Source organism: Hemitrygon akajei, chromosome 22, assembly GCF_048418815.1.
Source record: "Hemitrygon akajei chromosome 22, sHemAka1.3, whole genome shotgun sequence".
In the NCBI taxonomy this organism is placed as follows: Eukaryota; Metazoa; Chordata; class Chondrichthyes; order Myliobatiformes; family Dasyatidae; genus Hemitrygon; species Hemitrygon akajei.
The window spans coordinates 57,507,269-57,529,728 of NC_133145.1; the positions used below are offsets into that span (position 1 = coordinate 57,507,269).

A 22,460-nucleotide genomic window follows, 5' to 3' on the forward strand; every position below is an offset into this window, starting at 1 on the left:
AGAGATTCCGATTTATTTATCACCTGCATATGGCATTTACAGCCTACAGATCCAAGAATGTGCTGGGGGCAGCAAGTGTAGCCACACATTCTTGCCAACATAGCATGCCCAGTGCTCATCAGAACAACAGGTGATGAAACAAGCACCTTTCCTCCCTCCCACCCACCCACACAGACAGTCCCTCAATTCCAGGACAGGCCTCTGGGTCCCCAGACTCCAGGCTTCAGCCATCAGGCTTTGATTTCTGGACTTCAGATCGATCTTCGGTCTTTGATCTTCAGTATTGACCCTCACATTAGCCAATGATGGGCTCACCAACTGACTAGTTCCTTCTAGTGTCTCTTGTTTGCACGGGCATCCAATCCCAGGATCCACTGACCTGGGGCAGCTCGACATCCTTGGATGCCCTCCGTCAATTGTCCTTGTCACTAATGGAGCACGGAATGGAGGCCTGGACTCTGGATGTCCTTCATCCCACATCTAAATCACTGGCCTTTGAGTGAGCTTCAAAAGAGCTTTCTTTTACTCTTCTTTGGGTTTTCTTTTTTAAAAAGTGTTTCAGTTTGAAGTAGACTTCCACCTAATGGAGGACGTGACTCCTCTGAGACTGATAATGACACATTCCTCCCAGCTTGTGACATCACATTTGTTTATTCCAGTTGTGAATCAAGCACATCTTTCTGGTGTTTCCTCAAACTGCTATGTGACCTCTCCCTGTGAGTGTGCTGGGAGTGACAGCTCCATTGGTCTTGGCTGGTGAGAATTTTTGCCTCAAAATTGATGACATTTGCTTCCCACAATGTAAAGCATCATCTGGAGGCGACATTTTGAAGACATTCTGTGTCTTCCTATCATTTAGGAGACACAGAAGACCACAAATGCTGGAATCGGGAGCGACAAAATACATTCTGCTGGATGAACTCGATGGCTTGAGCAGCAATCTCAATTAATCTGTTTAAATTACATAAGAATGGCAAACGCATTCTAGACCTGGACCTTAGTGTACTTCTGAAAGCCTGTTGGAGCATTGTAGAGTCATAGAACACTACAGCATAGAAACAGGCCCTTCAGCCCATCCAGTCCATGGCAAGCCATTAATCTGCCTAGTCGCATTGTCCTGCACCCAGACCATAGCCCTCCCATCCATGTACCTATCCAAACCTCTCTTAGATGTTGAAATCAGACATGCATCCACCGCTTGCGATAACATCTTGTTTTGCACTCTCACCACCGTCTGAGTGAAGAAGTTCCCCCTCATGTTCCCCTAAAACATTTTACCTCCCACCTTTAACCCATGACCCCTAGTTGTAGTCTCACCCAACCTCAGTGGAAAATGCCTCCTTGCATTTGCCCTGTCTATAGCCTTCATAATATTGTATACTTCTATCAAATCTCCCCTTTCAAATCTTATCAAATTAGTTATCATTTGATAAGATATATCAAATTTTCCCAAGGAATCACATGTGCACTGGAGCCTTTATTGAAACTTACAGTTCGCATGAACACTTTGTAAGGTAGCTACTGAGGTAACAGATTTCACAAAGGTCTGTCCCTTGGTGATGGTGCTGTGATTGGTGGTGAAAGCCTGAGGCAGGCTAAAGCAGCACTTTTGTTGTTTTACAGTTAATTGAGAATCCTTGGTTAAAGTAAGTTCATATAAAAAGGTCCATTATGGGTAAGGATGGCGCAGTCAACATAATTAGTATCTCCATTCTTTCTGTCGGGATAATGAAGATTAAGTAGCTTTTCATCCACTGCACATTGGATATCAATTCTAGTAGGGTTGTGGCCTTTAATGAGGGCAAGAAGAGCACATAAACAAATCATTCTTAACTTCTGATTGAATAATGATTAGTTTTAACTTCTGGCCAGTATGGAGAATGGTGGCTAATACCCAATGAGGAAGCCTCAGTGTCTTAATACATTTTGGAAGGCAACCAAATCTGTCCAGCACTTTCCACCAATCATCACAACTGAGGGATTAAAAGATCTTCAAATACATGTAGATCCTGATTTTGCTCCTGACAATTTTTCTGAATTTCTTGGGCAAAAAATCTTGTTGATCATCTTGCAGAGTGTTCTCAAAGCTCAGTAAGGTACTGAGGCTTTCCTTGGCAATGTACCAATGTTGGTGCTTCTCAGATCCTCTGGAATCTTTGCATTACAGCAAACTTGGAGAAAAAAGTTAACGTAGAACTTTACAACACAGTACAGGCCCTTCAGCCCGCAATGTTGTGCCAACATTCTAACCTACTCTAAGATCAATCTAACACTTCTCTCCAACGTAGCCTTCCATTTTTCTATCATCCATGTGCCTATCTAAGAGTTTATTAAATGTCCCTTAAGTACCTGCCTCTACCACCATCCCCAGCAGGGGTGGGGGTGGGGGGGGGGGGTTCATGTTTCATGTAAAAAAAAATCTTACCTCTGACATCACCTTTATACTTTCCTCTAGTCATTTTAAGGTTATGCTCCTGTTGTGTTCTTTTTATTATGGGTTACAGTAATTTGTCTTGTGGGTTGAGGTGTGGTAGAAGTAAATGAATGTAGTCACATATTCTCGCTTTGTCCTCATTAGACTGAGCAGGGTTCGGATATTTTTTGTTGACCACTAATTTGGTTATGCTAATTACTCTCATTTCGCTAACTTCATTTATTTCTCTGATTCTGATGGTTTCACTATATAAGATCATTTGTCTGTGCTGGTTTCGTAATAAAGGGTCAGAAGTACTTTTTTCGACTTGGAGCTCAGTAATTTGGAAGTGCGTCATGCAGTGTTGAGTCCCTCACTCAGACTCTCGGCAGTTGTGGTTTGTTTTTTCAAGTAACTGCTACATCCCCCTTGTATTAGCCATTTCCGTCCTAGGGAAAGGTCTTCGGCTGTCTACTCTATCTTTTATCATCTTGTATACCTCTGAACTGTGCGCATGCAGCCTGTTACAACCGCTCTGTCTGTCTGACATGTCACCTCTCATCCTCCTTCACTCCAAAGAGAACCTCTAGCTCCATTAAGCTGTCTTCATAAGACATGCCCTCGAGACCAAGCAAAATCCTGGTAAATTTCCTCTGTACCCTCCCTAAGGCTTCCACATACAAAGTTGGTGACACCGTGACCAGTTCTTTTTTTCTTCAGACCTTGTTGACTTCAGCTGATACTTGGTCTCCTTTTGAAGGTCTGCAGGTGAATTAGGTACGTACCACTGAGCTACCCTTGTTTACGCTGCCTGTAAACTCCTCCTATCTTTTAATTTCAAAGTAACAGACTGTTAAATTAATCACCAAAATCCTTGTAATTAGATTTATTGTGTTTGGATTTGTTCTCACTCAGATGTTTAATTCCTGTGTGAAACAAATGTACAAAATTGTTCCCGGTTTATGTATAACAGCTGTAAATATTTTCAAATGATCAAATTTTGTTTAGATAGTGGTATAGAGTTTCCTGTGCCCATAATGACTGCGCACTCCATTATTACTGGATAAAATGAACAACAGCATCTGGAATGTGTGGACGTGTTTAAGTGTGGAAATTTACAGGTTAACCCTGCATACGCTGCATTGTTGCAACCTTTACATATGCAGTCTGCACAGAAATGATGTGAATCAGGCTGATAATCCACTCTTCTTAGACCATAAGACATAGCCATTTGACCCGTCTAGTCTCTGCCATTCCACCATGGCTGACTTATTTATCCCTCTCAACCCCATTCTCCTGCATAACCTCTGACACCCTTACTAACCAAGAACCTGTCAACCTCTGCTTTAAATATACCCAATGACTTGGCCTTCACATCTGCCTGTACGAATGAATTCCACAGATTCACCACTCTCTGGCTGAAGAAATTCCTCACCCTCCTCATTCTTGCTCTAAACACACATCAAGAAACCATCGACAGATGAACAACACAGCAAGTAAGGAGACCATTCAGTCTGTTGAGTTCTACCTGTTCTGTGCAGGAGTAATCTAGTTAGTTGGACTCCTGCCCCCCCCATATAGAACAGCAAATTATTTGCTTTTAGGACATATGTATTCCTTTGGAGTACTGTAATTGAAAGCACTTCCACTGCTCTTCCTATCCATTCATTTAAGACCCTAAGCACTCACAACATAACTTTTACTGTGTCAGTTCTGGAGTGCTGTGCTTTACAATGCCAGCGATCACTATTTGGGGTTCAACTCCTACAACTGCCCGTAAGGAGTTTGTACTTTCTTCCTTCCCGTGACCACATGGGTTTCCTTCACTTTCCTCCCGCATTCCAAAGACATAGGGTTAGGGTTCATGAATAGCCCTGTTGCCGTCAGTAGCATGGTGACATTTGTGGGCTGCCCAGCACAATCCTTTTGATTTGATGACGCAACACAACTAATTTCACTGTATGTTTTGATGCTTTAATGAACATAATTAAAGCTAATCTTTAATCGTTAGTTCTTAACCCCTCTGCTAATTACCTTCATGATTTTGAATATTTCTACCAATCGTTTTGCAGTCTGTCCGATCCAAGAAGAAAAATAACAACTGCTCCAATTTATCCATATAAGTTAAGTTCTTTGTCAATGGTTAGTTAAGTTAAAGTCTGTCCCGAGCCTTATAGAGTCATCAGGCCAGTGCTTATGCTGGTTTCCGTGGCGTGAAGCGACTGAGAGTACGAAACTCTTTCTCCCCCGCCCCAGGATAGGATGCCAGTCTATCGCTGGGTTAACCCCCAGCATTTTGCCGGTACCCATTTTCAGCTAGGTGGACTGGAGAAGAGTGTGGTTAAGTGCCTTGCTCAAGGACACAACAAGCTGCCTCGGCTGGGGCTCGAACTCACGACCTTCAGATTGCTAGTCTAACGCCTTAACCACTTGGCCACGCGCCATACATTTGTTGAGTACAAGATACTAAAAATGAAGGACACCCATGTATTTCTGCAAACTGAGAGAGAAAGGATTCAGGTTCTCTTATCATCTTATCTTATCAGTGCTTCTTATCATCTTGTACTCCCCTATCAAGTCATCCCTCATCCTCCTCCACTCCAAAGAGAAAAGCCCTTTGCATGCTCTCTAATCCATTCAGCATCCTGGTGCCACGGTAGCATAGCAGTTAGCATGATGCTATTACATCTCAGGATGTCGGAGTTTGATTCCAGTGTCTTCTGTTTGTACGTTCCTTCCCATGTACACGTGGGTTTCCTCCAGGCGCTCTGATTTCCTCCCACAGTCCAAAGGCGGATGGGTTGGTAGATTAATTGGTCAGTATAAATTGTCCTGTAATTAGGCTCGGGTTAAATTGGTGGTATGCTGGGCGGCAGGGCTCACTGGGCAAGAAGGGCCTATTCCACACTGTACCTCTAAATAAATAAATTAATCTCTGCACCCTATCTCTCAATCTACCTTCCTAATGAAAAAAACAGAACTGAACTCATTATTCCAGGTGTGGTGCAACCAGGGTTTTATAGAGTGGTATCTATCTCTGTTTATTATTCCTCATAAGTTATCCAAAATCACTGAGCTTCAACAGAACTGATCTGTGGTTACTGGATTTATCCCAATGCCGTTCTTTTGAGCCAGGTTGTAAGAGTTCATATTTTCCGGTGTTCAGGTGCACCTCTGACTTACAGCATGTTTGTAAGTTAATACCAGGGAATCTGCAGTTTTGTACATTGCATCCCATCCCCCATCCCATCTGGTACCCGTGGTTATGCACTATGTGTACAGTGCACTTTCTGATACAGCTTTATCAAAATTTAGGATTTAAGTTGTGTATTATTTTGCCGAGACTTCATCATCCCATTCTGTGCGGAAGACTGACGGAAAGTCCTCCTGCAGTACCTCAGCCATGTCGTCTGCCTCCATGATTTCTGAATGACCAAGTGTCTCCCCTTACAATCCTATTCCTGTTCACAGGCCTAAGGAATGTTTTTGGATTTCCTTTTATGTTTGCTGTCAGCCTTTTATAGTGGTCTGTTATTCCTTTCATTTCCTCTTTTTCTGTCCTTCTGAAATTTCTGTAATAACATTGTGTCAATGTCCTAGTTCATTTTTCCTGCTCTCTTTCACTCTATATCTATTTGAACGTCAATAAAACTCAAGGAAGTTCTCCTGAACACACCTGAAAAACTCGTTCCCTTTAATGCAAGAAGCATCATGAGCAAAGCAGATGAACTTAGAGCGTGGATCAGTACTTGGAGCTGTGATGTTGTGGCCATTACAGAAACTTGGATGGCTCAGGGACAGGAATAGCTACTTAGAGTGCCAGGCTTTAGATGTTTCAGAAAGGACAGGGAGAGAGGCAAAAGAGGTGGGTGGCGTGGCACTGCTGATCAGAGATAATGTCATGGCTGCAGAAAAGGAGGAAGTCATGGAGGGATGACTTACAGCAGACTGAAAAGCTTGAGAAATAGACATTAAGAAAGAGGATGTGCTAGAGCTTTTGAAAAGCATCAAGTTGGATGAGTCACCAGGACCAGACAAGATATACCCCAGGCTGCTGTGGGAAGCGAGGGAGGAGATTGCTGAACCTCTGGCAATGATCTTTGCATCATCAATGTGGATGGGAGAGGCTTGATTGAATTTTTTGAGGATGTGACTAAACATATTGATGAAGATAGAGCTGTAGATGTGTATTTGGATTTCAGTAAGGCATTTAATAAAGTACCCTGTGCAAGGCTTATTGAGAAAGTAAGGAGGCATGGGATCCAAGGGGATATTGCTTTATGGATCCAGAACTGGCTTGCCCACAGAAGACAAAGAGTGGTTGTAGATGGGTCATATTCTGCATGGAGGTTGGTGACCAGTGGTGTGCCTCAGGGAACTGTTCTGAGATCCCTTCTCTTCATGATTTTTATAAATGACCTGGATGAGAAAGTGGAGAGATGGGTTAGTAAGTTTGCTGATGACACAAAGGTTGGAGGTGTTGTGGATAGCGTGGAGGGCTGTCAGAGGTCACAGCGGGACATCAAGAGGACGAAAAACTGAGCTGAGAAGTGGCAGATAGAGTTCAACCCAGATAAGTGTGAGGTGGTTCATTTTGGTAGGTCAAATATGATGGCAGAATATAGTATTAATAGTAAGACTCTTGGCAGTGTGGAGGATCAGAGGGATCTTGGGGTCTGAGTCCTGCGCAGGTTGACTGTGTAGTTAAAAAGGCATATAGTGCATTGGCCTTTATCAACCATGGGATTGAGTTCAAGAGCCAAGAAGTAATGTTACAGCTATATAGGACCCTGGTCAGACTGTACTTGGAGTACTGTGCTCAGTTCTGGTCACCTCACTACAGGAAGGATGTAGAAACTATAGAAAGGGTGCAGAGGAGATTTACAAGGATGTTGCCTGGATTGGCAAACATGCCTTATGAGAATAGGTTGAGTGAACTTGGTCTTTTCTCCTTGGAGCGACGGAGGATGAGAGGTGACCTGATAGAGGTGTATAGGATGATGAGAGGCATTGATTGTGTGGATAGTTAGAGGCTTTATCCCAGGGCTGAAGTGGCTAACACGAGAGGACCCAGTTTTAAGGTGCTTGGAAGAAGATACAGAGGAGATGTCAGAGGTAAGTTTATTTACGCAGAGAGTGGTGAGAACCTGGAATGGGCTGCCGACAACTGTGGTGGAGGCGGATACAATGGGGTCTTTTAGGAGGCTCTTGGATAGGTACATGGAGCTTAGAAAAATAGAGGGCTGTGGGTAACACGAGGTAATTTCTAAAATAGGTACATTTTAGCATTGTGGGCCAAAGGGCCTGTATTGTGCTGTAAGTTTTCAATGTTCATCACTGGTTGGATAGATAATGGCTCCCTTTATTACTACCGGTATATCACTTTAGCACATATATGTCAAACTCAAGGCCCGCGGGCCAAATCCGGCCCGCGGTGGAATTATCTTTGGCCCGCGAGATAATATCTAATTACTATTAAAGCTGGCCCCAGTAATCGAAGCGCCTATGACGTATGATATGGCTAATGCTGAGTACGTCTACAGGAAAGTAACGTCTATCATCGGTGATCCCCACCACCCACACCATGCTCTCTTCTCGCTACTGCCATCAGGAAGAAGGTACAGGAGCCTCACAACTCACCACCACCTGGTTCAGGAACAGTTATTACCCCTCAACCATCAGGCTCTTGAATCAGAGGGAATAACTTCACTTGCCCCATCACTAACTGGCTCCACAACCTATGAACTCACTTTCAACGACCCTTCATCTCATGTTCTTGATATTTAGTGCTTTTTTTTTCCAATTCTTTTTGTATTTTCGGTTTGTTGTTTTCACACTGTTTGTTTACCTGGTTGGTGCAGTCTTTCATTGATTCTATTCTGGTTATTGGATTTATTGTGTATGCCCAAAAGAAAATGAATCACAGAGTTGGATCTGGTGGCATACTGTATTATATGTACTTTAATAAAAAAGTTTACTTTGAACTTCAAAACCCATGCCGTTACCAGAAGAACATGTAAACTCCTTTTTGATGGTGGCAGGAATTGAACTCAGGTCACTGGTGCTATAATGGCAATATGCTAGCCGCTACACTAGAGTGTTGCCCCAAATTTTAAGTATACATAAATGCTAATTACTGTTGAACTAAGTGAAGGTTTAATTTCTCAAGGCTGAAGCCTCATTTCCTACGGAGGAGAATGTGAAAGCAAGAAATTAATTTTGCATGTTACTAATATGAATATAACTTTTGAATCTTTGAATTTGACTTTTTTGTCCATATCTTTATGGGTATGTTAATAAAATTAATGGTAGAATAAATAAATACGGTTAGTGTAAATGGATGAATGGTGGTTAGCACAGAGTCAAGGCACCAAAGAGCCTGTTTCCATGCTGTATGTATGACTGTGTCGATTTCTTGCCTTTATATAATCATATAACAATTACAGCACGGAAACAGGTCATCTCGGCCCTTCTAGTCCATGCCAATATATCCTCTTTATATCCTCCTTCGTAGTCTCTCAGCTCTGAGGATTCTTCACTCCTCACCATGCTGCTGCTCCTGCTCACAAAAGCTTCAGATCTTCCACAAAGAGCTTCGTATTGGATTAGTGGAAATCTGCTGATGAGTCCATGAGAAGCCTCTAGGCAGTAGTGGTATGCTCGTTGAATATTAAAACCATCTCATCCAATATATCCTCTTTTTATCCTCCTTCGTAGTTTCTCAGCTCTGAGCCACGCGTTCTTTCAGAAGGACCAAAAAAAAGTGGTGATACTTTGCAAATCTTCGTCTCAGACTCATATTGACAACTTTTATTTAAAATGTTTTATTCATTAAATATGTAGAACCACAACAAATTTAGTGAGGTTTCCAAATGCAGTGATGCATTAGGTGCCAACAGTGTAAGCTGTACACAGAATTAAAATGCACACGGCACAGTGGTGCAGAGTATTTACCGTATGGTTGCATGTGTATGACTTTGATTCAAACCTGTAACACTGTGCAGGCCAACAGCATCATTTTGATTTCTATTCCTTGCCAGAAGGCCACCTTCTCCATGACGCCAGTGTATCCTAGCTATTTACTTGTAGTTGGATTCTTGCAATGTGATGGGAACAATCTGCGTTTGATTCCAACAAGTGGTGGTTCCAAATGCAGTGATTTTTGTGGCGCTGTTGAATTTAATTTGCTTTAAGGTTGATCCAAAAGTTTAATGATATTTTCATCATGCTCCTTTTTCTAAAAAAAAGAACAATAGAATTTTTTTAAAGGGAGTTGATACCAATTCCACTTTGAGGATCTATGAGGTTTCATCTGTGTTTGATTTTCTGAGCTAGAAAGCTAAGGAGAATTGGCAAACCTAGTGATATGCAGTGCTTTGATCACCCCTGCCAATAATAGACTTGTTTATCTGATGGTAGCTTGATGTTTTCTGGCCCAGTCTGACAATCTGCTGCCTTGATGTAAAAAAGAAATTAATGGCTTCAGGTTAGGAGGAAGAAAGCTAGAGCTTTTTAATGGGACAGGAATAGGAAGTTGACAGATGTGAGTGAAGGACATCAGAATAGCTCTTTATTCTGTTATCTTTGACATCCAGCTGCCCTTGGTCTCTTTCGTGTTGACGCTCACTTCCAAATGTCACATTCTTATCGAAAACATGCATCAGTGTGATTTAACAACCCTCAGATGAAGTCAACACCGATTTGTATGTTTAAATTTGGAGATCCTGTACAGCAAAGTCGTCAGCATTCTAATTTGTAGTCTTATTAATATTCTGTAGAATATACGTACATTGTAACCCTGGAGCTGGGAGGTGTAAACACACACACACACACACACACACACACACACACACACACACACACACACACACACACACACACACACACACACACTAGAAAGAAGTAGCATTTGTTTTTATCAGTTAGGGTTAATTTTTGGTGGGTTTTATTTTTGGTATAGACATGCAATTATATAAAAGACTTCAAATCAGTTCGCTTATTTGGCTGAAGAGCAAAACTCTCCATTGATGTACAGCAGTACCAAAAGTATGTTTGCTCTGGGCAAACAAGATGATAGTAATTTCAAATGCTGATTTAATTCATCAGATTACTTGAGAAGGAACAAAAATAAACTTACAAACACATGTGGCTGCGCTGTTTGTAAAAGGCATGGATTATTGCTCAAGCAGTATGCATCCATTCATGAATTACAAGGCAGTGCTTTGGCTGAAATAAGCAGAGTGCTATTCAAGTACTTGTTTCTTTAAGGAAAGGAAGGACTCTTCTATACTCCAAGCCTTAGATAGTGTCCTTTTATCATTACCCTCTGCTGGCTTTGCAGACTCTCAATAAAGTTTCTTGTTTTGGTTTGATTGTAGTTGGGATAGCTGTCAATTTGAAAACAAATGGCCCATTACTTTTTGAAATACCAGTAATGTATTCTAATACTGGCATTCACTTCTGTTTACACAAAAATAGCTTGTTATACAGTACTGTGCAAAAGTCTTAGGCATATGACATATGTGAGTGATGATAAACCTGATTCTGATGTGGGTCTCTATTGTGGACAGAGAGTGGGAAGGGGGCAGGGAGAGGGGAATCATGGTTGGGAAAAGAGGAAGGGAGAGGGGATGGAACAGGAAGTACCAGACAGACATTTTGTAAGGGTCAATAGACTAATTGTTTGGAAGCAAATGACCTTGCCTGGTGTCTCAGGGTTGGGTGTATCTGCACCCACGCCAACCCTCACCCTATGGCACACCTTCCCTGCCACCTGTCCCACAACACTCCCTTGGCAGCCACCCTCACCATTCCCAACACCCTTTTCTCCCACCAGATTTACAAACTTGCTCTCAGCTCAACGTAGACAAATACAGTACTGTGCAAAAATCTGATGCACCCTAGCTACGTGCCTCAGATTTTTGCACGCTCCTGTATTTTCAGGACCAATTTGGCATTGACCAGACTAAACATGACAGCCATGCTGTGCTTACCAATTTCTGTGTTTACTTCACTTTGTCCTGTTGATTCTCCATTCATTACTGGCTAGGAAGACATTTGAACAGCTCTCTCTGCTTTACACTGCAAATGCCTTTCCCTGTTTAACTTCTGTATTCCTTATCTTAAGTTTATGCTTCAATAGCACCAGGCCTTCCACAGGTAGAGTTAAACATATGCATCTCATTTTCGGGTATAGTTACAGCGTTTGAGTACTGGCTTAGTTATTACATGAACGTGCATGAACACTCAGTGGCCACTTTATTAGGTACGTCCTGTACGGTGTGTATGTTTGTGGTCTCCTGCTGCTGTAGCCCATCCACTTCAACCATGTGAGTTACTGTCAGCTTGAACCGGTCTGGCCGTTCTCCTCTGACCTCTCCCATTAATAAGGCATTTTCACCCACAGAACTGACATCACTGGGTTTTTTTTGTTGTTTGTCGCACCATTCTCTGTAAACTCTAGAGATTGTTGTGCATGAAAATCCCAGGAGATCTGCAGTTTTTGAGATATTTAAACCACCCTGTCTGGCACAAAGAGTTAGTTCATTGTTAAAGTTACTTAGATCATGTTTCTTCCCCATTCTGATGTTTGGTCTGAAGAACAACTGAACATTTTGACCATGTCTACGTGCTTTTATGCATTGAGTTGCTGCCATATGATTGGCTGATTAGATATTTGCATTAACGATCAGGTGTACCTAATAAAGCGGCTACTGAGTTTACTTCAGAATTTCTTAGTGCTAGTTTACTTGCTGTTTGCATATCCAACTAACATCAGTCATATGTCCTTGCATGACCATTAGACACTACACCACTTGGAGCAAACAGTTTTTAAACAGCATCAGCTTAATGTGCTTGTGTTCAAAAAGTAGTGATTTTGTCACTTATAGTTAGCAAGTAATAAGCAGTAAGACAATTCAGAACTGTTTTGTTCACTGCACTTTCAAGCATTCAGGCTTGGAGATGCCAGAAATGGCTGAGAGGGAAAATGAAATTACTTCAACAAGTTAGGAACTATGAAAAATTTGAAGATATTGACAATCATCTTGAATATTAAAGTGAAAATGAAGATTTGGAGGATGCAATCATTGAAAGCATTGTTTGAAGGCAGTCCATTATCTGCACCAGGTGTCTGCAATGATTTTGTTCATTTACAGTCAATCAAAAGAACATGGCAGTGTACACTGGATGAATTCCTCTGTCGATAACTACGTATTAGGAACTAATACGTAGTTTTATAGTACTGTAGTTGTATTGGTAATGGTCTAATTTGTTCTGTATTTCATTTAAATAGATAGTTTGTTACTCATTTAAATGATAGATTATCTCTTTTGTACCTTTTCAACTATTTCCTTATAACTAAAGCAAATTAGGGCAGTCATTTAATTGAACCAAGATGTATTGGTCCCAATGTGTCCCAATTAATCAGAATCCGCTGTAACAGAAATAACAGAGCTGTAACAGTGCCTCTTTTCCTGGTGCCTACCTATCACATCTTTCTTACCCCAAATTCCCTTTTGTTAACATATCCTGTAATATGTACTATTTTAATAACTTTGCTAATTCCATTTGATAATATGTATTTCCAAATGTAAAGCAAAGATTTCATTGAGTGCAAAATGATTTAGGATGTGCTCCAATCGTGAAAAATGCTTTGAAAGTAGTGAAGCCATTAGTGAAATTACTTTACAGCATTCCAGATTCAATTCCCGCTGCTGTTTGTAAGGAGTTTGTACGTTCTTCCTGTGATTGTGTGGATTTCCTCCCATGTTCCAAAGCCATACATTGGTTGGTGAGCTGTGGGCACGCTATATTGATGCAGGTCACCCCCAGCACAATCCCTGGACTCAACACAAGTCCATGACACAAACAGCACACTTCACTGTATATTTCAATGTACGTATGACAAATAAAGCTAAGCTTTTTAAAAAAACTTGTTTTTTATTATTTTATTTGAGACTAGTTCTTGACTGTACTTGGGATGTGTACAAGGTTACAGCAAGTAAATAGCATTGGGGTCAAGATCATTATGGACATTTAACATTTCTCAACTGTTAACCAAGAATATGTTGTTCTGATGTTTATTGATTAGAACCAGCAATTGAGGATGATCCTATTAGTCAATCATCCAGTAGCACTTACATCTACCATGGTCATGAAGCATATCAAATTCTGCCTGAGGAGTGAACTGGATCCAGTCCAATTTGCCTACCATCACAACAGGTCAATAGCAGATGACCATTTCATTAGATTTTCACTCAGCTCTAGAATACCTGGACAATGAAGATGTATATGTCAGGATTGACTACATTGACTACAGCTCAGCATTCAACACTGTCATCTCCAAGGAACACATTGCATCTCCAAGACCTATGCCTCGTTACCTTCTTGTGCAACTGGATCTTTGATTTCTTAGCTTGTAGTCAGTTCAGATTGGCAGCAACATCCCCTCCACATTCACCATCAACACAGGTGCACCATAGGCTGTGTGTTTAGTCCTCTACTCTTCTTACACTGATAGTAAGGCTAAGTGCAGCTCAGATGCTATATTTAAGTTTGCTGATGACACCACTGTTCTTGGCCAAATCAAAGATGGTGACGAATCGGCCTATAGGAGGCAGATTGAAATCTGATTGAGTGGTGCCTCAACAGCAATCTCTCACTCAATGTCAGCAAAACCAAAGAGCCTGCAGGAGGAAGAAACTGGAGGTCTAAGAGCCAGCCCTCATTAGGGAGATCAGAGGTGAAGAGGTGTAGTAGCTTTAAATTCCTTAGCGTCAGCTTAACATAGAATCTGTCCTAGGACCAGTACATTAGTGTCATCACAAAGAAGACACAACAGCATCTCTACTTGCTTAAAAGTTTGTGTAGATTTGACTTGTCATCAAAACCTTTAAAGTTTTATAGCTACACAGTGGAGAATATTCTGACTGGTTACATCATAGTCTGGTATGGAAACTCCATTGCTCAGGGACTGGAAGGGCTATAGAAATGTTTGATGCAGCTCAGCCCATCACAGACAAGCTTGGCCCTCTGTTTAGTACATTTACATGGAATTCTGTCACAAGAAAGCAGTATCCATCATCAAATAACCCCACCATCCAGTCCATGCTCTTTTCCCACTCCTCCCATCGGGCAGGAGCTACAGGAGCCTTGGGTCTCACACCACTAGGTTCAAGAACAGTTATTACCCTACAACCATCAGGCTCTCAAACTGACATGGATAACTTCACTCACCACTACTCTAAATTGATTCTATGACTCACAAACTCACTTTCAAGGACTCGTTACAACTCATGATCTCAGTTACATTTATTTGCACAGTTTATCTTGTTTCGTACATTTGTGTTTGTCATTCTTTGTCTGTTTAAAATTTATTGTATTTCTTTTTTCCCCTGTATATGTCTGCAAGAAAATTAATCTCAACATAGTATGTGGAACGTATGTATTTTGATAATAAATTTACTTTGAACTTAAAATATGCAGACTTTGCACCATTCCCCTGCTTTGTAAGTATGTCAGTACAAAACTTTGCGTACTGAAGTACAGCCTTAAAATTTTCTTTATATTCTTATTCTGCTTGGTGTTAGCCCAGCAGGCCAGCTAAAATTAACCATTTAGGAGAAGCTCATTGATTGGAGTTGGATAAAATCCCTGACCATATAGAATGAGATGGACACAGCCTCAGAATAGAGGAGCGCCCTTTTAGAACAGAGATGAGGAATTTCTTTAGCCAGAGTGTGGTGAATCTGTTGAATTCTTTGCTACAGGCAGCTGTGGAGGCCAAGTCTTCATGCATATTTAAGGCAGAGGTTGGTAGATTATTGATCGGACAGGACACAAAGGGATACAGGGAGAAGGCAGGAGATTGGGGTTGAGAGGAACATTGGATCAGCCATGATGCAGGCTTGATGGGCCAAATGGCCTGATTCTGCTCCTACAGTATATCCTACAGTGTCTTATGGATCACACTACCAAGTTGAGTGACACACTCAAAAGCTGGTCAGACAGCAACTATGGAAAGAAATAAATAGTTAACATTTTGGGCTGAGACACTTTATCAGGACAAGTGATTCCAAGTTGAGCATCAGCTTAGATCAGTTGTACCATTTTCATTTGAGTTAGAAGGTTATGATCAAGCTGCCATCTTTTAGGGTCATAGAGTCACAGAGCACTACAGCACAGAAACAGGCTCTTCAGCCCATCTAGTCTGTGCCAAAATGTTATTCTGCCTAATCCCATCGACCTGCACCATAGTCCTCCATACCCCTCCCATCCCTGTACTCATCCAAATGTACATGTTGCAACTGAACCCACACGCACCACTTTGTTGGCAGATCATTCCACACTCGCACGACCTTCTGAGTAAAGAAGTACTCCCACAAATTCCCCTAAAATATTTCAATGTTTCTAATCAGTGACTTCTAGTTCTATTCTTTCCCCAACCTTGGTGGAAAAAACAGAAGATCTGCAGATGCTAAAAATCCAAAGCAACACATACAAAATGCTGGAGGAACTCAGCAGGCCAGGCAGTATCAATGGGAAAGAGTAAGCAGTTGACATTTTGGGCCAAGAGCCTTCATCAGGCCTGGAAAGGAAGGGAGAAAGATGGAACATCAACTGTTTACTTTTTTGTAGATGCTGCCTGACCAGTTAAGTTCCTCCAGCATTTTGTATGTGTTGCTCAGTGGAAAAAGCCTGCTTGCATTTACCCTATCTATAGCCCCTCATCATTTTGTATACCTCTATCGAATCTCCCCTCATTCTCTTACATTTCAGGAAATGAAGTCTTAACTGCAGCTTTCCCCTATAACTCAGTCCTCAGGTGCTGGCAACATATTTGTAAATTTTCTTTTGAACTCTTTCAATCTTACTGATATCTTTCCTTTAAGCACAGAATTCTTACAGAGCTCCAGTAGTGTGTTGCAGTGTCAGAATTCAGCATTTTGTTTTGACAAGACAAACTGAAGGCCCCACTTATCCCCCTCCCCAGACTGTGTTATCACATCACTCAGCCTCTCTAAATTGCAGCAATTTGTGCACTCTAAGAGATCAGTATTAAAGATTGGCTTTATTTGTCACATGTACATTGAAACACGCCAGTGAAATGTACTGTTTGTATCAATGACCAACACGGTCTGAGGATGTGCTCTAGGCAGCCTGCAGACATCGCCATGCTTCCAGTGCTAACATAGAATGCCCACAACATCCTAATCCTCACTTGTTGGTCTTTGGAATGTGGAAAGAAACTGGAGCACCTAGAGGAAACCCACTCAAGTCACAGGGATAATACATAGATTCTTTACAGACAGCGGCTGGAATTGAGCACTGTTCGCTGGCACTGTAAATTGTTATGCTATCCGCAACGCCAACATACCACATTTATACCTTTTTTAAACCCAAAATTAGATGATTGATCATTTATTAGTTGAAAAAGAAAAGCTGTTTTAAACTAAGCTTAAGTTTTTTTTATACAGTTACCAGTTTTGTTTTGGAGCTCTGTTGATAATGTGTTGGGTAGCATCTCAGGAAGCACAATAGAGAAGCAGGCTTCAAACATTCCACTGAAGAGCCAACTTCCCATTAGATTACCCATTAAATTCATAACAGACCTGTGGTGCCTTAATCAGTTTGAATCATGAGATGGAAGGCATTTTCCCATCCTAACAGCTTTAATTTCTGCCTTCAAATGGAAAAGTTTGATTGGAATGCTCTTTGTGCCATTCAGTGCATTGAGCAGTCAACTAATGTCTGTGTATAGTCTGCCAATAAAGTGACCCAACTGTGTACAATTTTCTCTGTGAATGAATGCATTTGCCAATGCAGGAGCCTTTTGAAGTGTTCAGTTGCAATCGTTAATTTTGTCTACATAGGGCAACTGTTATTCTCAGGGCTTCCTTCTGTGGGAGTCCGAGGTTCTGCCATGAATTTTCTCTGACCCCTCCAGGCTGTCCCCAAGCCTTTGATGTGCTTGCCCAGATGGTGATTGACAACGTTCAGTGGCGGCATTAGAAGAATGAAAAAGTGGAGGACTTTGAACTGAAATCTGTTAAGAACTCAGTGCTGTGTTCTTGATTATCTTTCAGAATGTTAATTATTCTGCTTGATAATTGGAAGAGGATAACTTGGTATTCATCAAAATTCTTAGAAGCCATTAAATGGTGTATTGTGGTGATTGTTATGCATAAGCATTTAAACCTGGAGAAGATTTAAAATTTCATTTTCCTTATAACGTACACATTAAGGTTATAACATTTGCCATTGCTTTAAAATATTTCTTTAAGTGAAAGGCTTGACAATGGCAGCTATTTGGAGAACTTATGGTGCTGTTGTCATCCATATATGCAAGTGCCTACTTAAGGTGCTTAAGAAAATGTTGTATAAACGTTTACTGCTTGGTAGCTGAATTTAGATTTGTGCCTGGCACACAGAAACAAACCATGCTGGGTGCTGGTTTCTTACTTAAAAACATCTGGGTGATGGGATGAGAAAGGGTCGACGGGAAGCACACATAATTTTGTACAGTAGCTGAGATCCCTGGAGAGGTAAGCTAACGTAGAGGGATGCCATATTTTCACTGGGCTGTGTTCCACCGCTGTGATGTAGTTCCCTTCATTTTTCAGCAAGCATGCCAGCAATAGAATCCTCAATTACAGGCAATCCTACTGGGTTTCCTCCGTCTGCTCCAGTTTCCTCCCATATTCCAAAGTCGTATGGGTTTGTAGGTTCCTCGGTCACATGGGTATAATTGGCCAGGAAACTGGCAGGCTCACTGGGCCAGAAGGGCCTGTTACAGCAATGTATCTCTAAATAAATGAAATTGAAATTATATCCTCACTAGCCACAAATTGGGTTTGCATAATCTGTTTTAAACCTGCATCACATGAATCGCCGTACTGTGGGTTCAGTAGTTTGAGCTTCATTTTGGGATTTGTGATGAGAGATCATGGTTTCAGCTCTTTTTCTATTGTTGTTCATGAGATGACTTAATCATGGGGCTTCAGCAATGGAAAAATGTTAAGGGCTTGAAATAGCATTCAGATCTAGGTGAAAGCCCATTCAACGCAGTAGTGGAGCAATTAGTGTAATAATATTATAGTGCCAGCAGCCTGGGTTCAATTCCGCCGTTGTCTGTAAGAAGTTTATATGTTCTCCCTATGACCTCTGTTTCCTCTGGGTTCTCTGGTTTCTCTTCACCCCTTCTAAAGATGTACATAAATTGGTAGGTAAATTGATCACATCAGGAAGAGGTACAGGAGCCTCAGGACTCACACCACCACATTGAAGAATAGTAATTACCCCTCAACCATCAGGCTCTTGAACTAAAGGGAATAACTTCACTCACCCTATCATTGAATTGTTCCCACAACATATGGACTCAATTTTCAAGGACTCATCTCATGTTCTCAATAGTTGTTACTTATTTATGTATTTATTATTATTATTTTATTTTGTATTTGCATAGTTTGTTGTGATTTGCACATCGGCTGTTTGTCAGTTCTGTTAGGTGTAGTCTTTCATGATTCTTTCGTGTTTCTTGGATTTACTGTGTATGACTGCAAGCAAATGAATGCCAGGGTTATATATGGTGACATAATGAAGTTATTTTGAACTTTGAACATGGGTGTAATTGGTTGGTGTGGTATCATTGGGTTGGAAGGACCTCTTACTGTGCTGTATCTCTAACTAAAAATAGATGCAGGGTATGTAGGAGAATGGAAATAGTGTCAAGTTTTTCAGCCACCAAAACCTAAGCACAAGCCTATTGGCCTCAGATTTCAAATAAACAATTGACCTCGCATAATATTGAATTTAATCTGTAACTGCTGTAGTTTAAGCATAAGGTGTTGCTCATTACTAATGTTAGAGTTTACATTACCTAGAGCCCCACGTTGGTTCCAGTGGGGCATAACACTGCCACCTGAACCTAACTTGTACTTTCTAGTGATGTCTGGCCTCTACCACTTTCCCATTCCCTACGTGCCGCACGTGGATATTGGATGTTCTTATAGGCCATGATCACACATTCAGTTTATATTGTGTTCAGAAGTTACAGGTGCTTCCTGAATTTGTCTGGTGGAAAGCCATGAGTTTCCAGGATAATAAGCCAAAGAAGACTTGAAAACTTTTGATAAAGTCAGGGGTTCTCATGGTGACCTCTTCTTCCTCCAGCAGGGCAGAACAAAAATACCATTTCTACTTTTTGCTGTGTATGATGAACATAGAAAAACACAGCAGAGGAACAGGCCATTCAGCCCGCTGTTCTGCCGATCTAGTAAAAAGCAAATCAAAAAAACACCCAAACATCAATCCTTCCTACCTACACAATGTCCATATCCTTCTACCTCCCTTATATGCATGTGCCTATCCAAATGTCTCTTAAAAGCCTCGAATGTATTTGCTTCTACCACTACACCAGGTAGCACATTCCAGGCATCAGCACCCAGGTAAGATTTGAATGAGTGGTAAAGTCATCTGTAGCTAAATATTCCTGATAGACGTTGTGAGACTCCTACGGCACCGATGAGACCTGATACAATTATGGGACCAAATAGAGCTGGTGGGATGGATAAGATCCTGTCCTGCCACTACTCAAATTCAAAAATTGGTAAAATTTCTCAAAACAATCGAAGTGGGGTTTAGTATGAATATTAATTATTTTCTATTAACTCACAGTTGTCTATCAAAGACTGATTTTCTGGTCATACAGTATAGCAAACCAATATTGTTCATGCTATAAAGTTGAAATTAAATTTATTGTCAATGTACATAATCTTGAGATTCATTTTCTTTTAGGCACCCACAGGAAAACAAAGAAATACAATAGAATCCATACATAAGGCGAACAGTTAACTACACTGAGCTATTTAAATGGGCCAATTCTTGCTTGACATGGAATCTAATGAAATAAAAGACTTTTTTTATATTTTTCTAAACTTTATGCTTATGTGCATACTTGGGAAATCTCTTTCCATCTACTGTATTTTGTCAAGAGGTTCCACTCACCTCAAATAATGCTCTATTTATCACCTTAAACCTGAATTTAGAACAAAAATGCTGACATTTCAGTATCTCTTTCTTCTGAGTGGACTATTCAGTGTTCTGTTTGAAAGACTAATAATTCCTGCCTTCCTCACCAAACAGAACCTGATAGCATGAACATCAACATTTCTAACTTCCAGTAATTTTTCCCCTTCCCCTTTCCTCTTCTTGCATTCCTCACTCTTACCTGTTCTTTTCTCGCCTGACTGTCTTTTCTCCCTGATGCCCCTCCTCCTTCCCTTTCTCCAGTGATCCACTCTCCTCTCCTATAAGATTCCTTCTTCATCAGCCTGTTCCACCTATCACCTCCCACCTTCTCACTTCATCCCTTCTCCCCATTCTCCTGGCTTTACCTATCACCTTCCAGTCTGTACTCTTTCTCTTCCTTTCCAGTCCTGAAGAAGAGTGTCAGCCTGAAAAGTTGACTGTTTATTCATTTCCATAGGTGCTGCCTGACCTCCTGAGTTCCTCTGTCATTTTGAATATGTTATACCAAGTAGAAATCTATTTGCATTGCTAAATGTTTGCAGAAGACAGTCGGTCTTTTGTAAAGCTATTTCAGAAAATGAGGAGGAAAGGATATTGTTCATACTCAACAGTATTTTCTCCTCACTGACTTCAGTGAACATGTCAATCAGTTTACAAAATGTTAAGTTTATCACCTAGAATAGTTCTAATAGGATATAACTTTTATTGATTCTATTATGATTATTATTCTATTATGGATTTACTGTGATTGTTCACAAGAAAACAAATCTCAGGGTTGTATATGGTGACACATATATACTTTGATAATAAATTTTCTTTGAACTACTGCATTCAGTATGATTGTCAAAGCAGTTAGTGCATTTCTCTTTCAGAAACAAATGATATCTTCTCATACACTGAAACAAGACGTTAACTGGCAAGTTTATATCCTATCCCCATTCCAGGTCACTTGCCTCTTGACTATAATTAACTATTGCTATGTTTCATGCAGAGGGAAAGAAGCACTAAAGAAGTTTAACTATTTTGTCCCTATTTTATTTCTTTACATTCTCCCTTACAGGGAGAAAAAATATTTTAATCAATTGAAATCTGAAGCAGAAGTTTAACACTATGAGAAGTAAGCCATTGTATCAATTATGTAAAGAAATAGATAGGGAAATAGGGAGTTAATTTTTTATTAAGATACACTGTAGATCAGGCCCTTTGAGCCACCCTTGCTGTCCAGCAACCCCAATTAAACCCGAGCCTAATCATGGGACAATTTACAATGACAAAATAACCTACCAACTGGTACATCTTTAGAATATAGGAGGAAACCAGAGCACCCGGAGCAAATCCACACAGTCACTGGCTGAGGATTGTACCAACTCCTTACAGACAGTGGCACGAATTGAACTTGGGTCACTGGTACTGTGGTGAAGTGGCATCCGCATCAGACTATAAGGCAAGAGGTCCCAGGTTCAAATCCGGCCGGTTTCTCACACGCTTTCCATTTATGCTGGGTTCGGCCTCGTAAAAAAAAAACAGACACAAATGCAAAAGAAATGGCAAAGTTGCCATCCGCGGTGCCACAAGGTGCAGAAAGGAACAATAACTGATACTGTTAAGTGTTGTGATAAGCACTACACTTCTGTGCTGCACTAATACTTATGATTGAGTTATGATGAAAGTTACATCTGAAGTCTTTCAACCTCCCCTTTAGGGAAGCTGCATATTTTCTTCCCCATGATTTGTAAGGAAACTAGATTTCTGAATGTACTTTTTTGCCAGGTAGTTGCAGTTTCTAAATCAAAAGCTTACTCCAGGCATCACGTTATCTTGGCAAATGTTGTACATCCATCAGGAATCAGCAACGTGACTGATTTTAGCTGTTAAATCAGAAATGTTACACAAAACACAGGGCTACCTGGGCAGAACAAATTAAGGTTTGATTTTATTTTTTGATTGTGAGATTTAGCCAGAGGGGGTGAATCTGTGGAATTCATTGCCACCAAATGGCTGTGGAGGCGAAGTCATT

The 22,460-nt window shown here is 40.9% G+C and overlaps 1 protein-coding gene and 1 non-coding gene across 3 annotated transcripts in view; one reads left to right on the plus strand and one right to left on the minus strand.

Annotated features, from left to right (window-relative positions):
- aspscr1 (ASPSCR1 tether for SLC2A4, UBX domain containing) overlaps positions 1–22,460 on the plus strand; it is a 290,192-nt gene that overhangs the window by 211,724 nt on the left and 56,008 nt on the right. The gene's annotated exons all lie outside the window — the stretch shown is intronic.
- Positions 4,784–4,857, minus strand: trnaa-agc (transfer RNA alanine (anticodon AGC)). Its single transcript has one exon. It is a non-coding gene; the product is annotated as a tRNA-Ala (tRNA).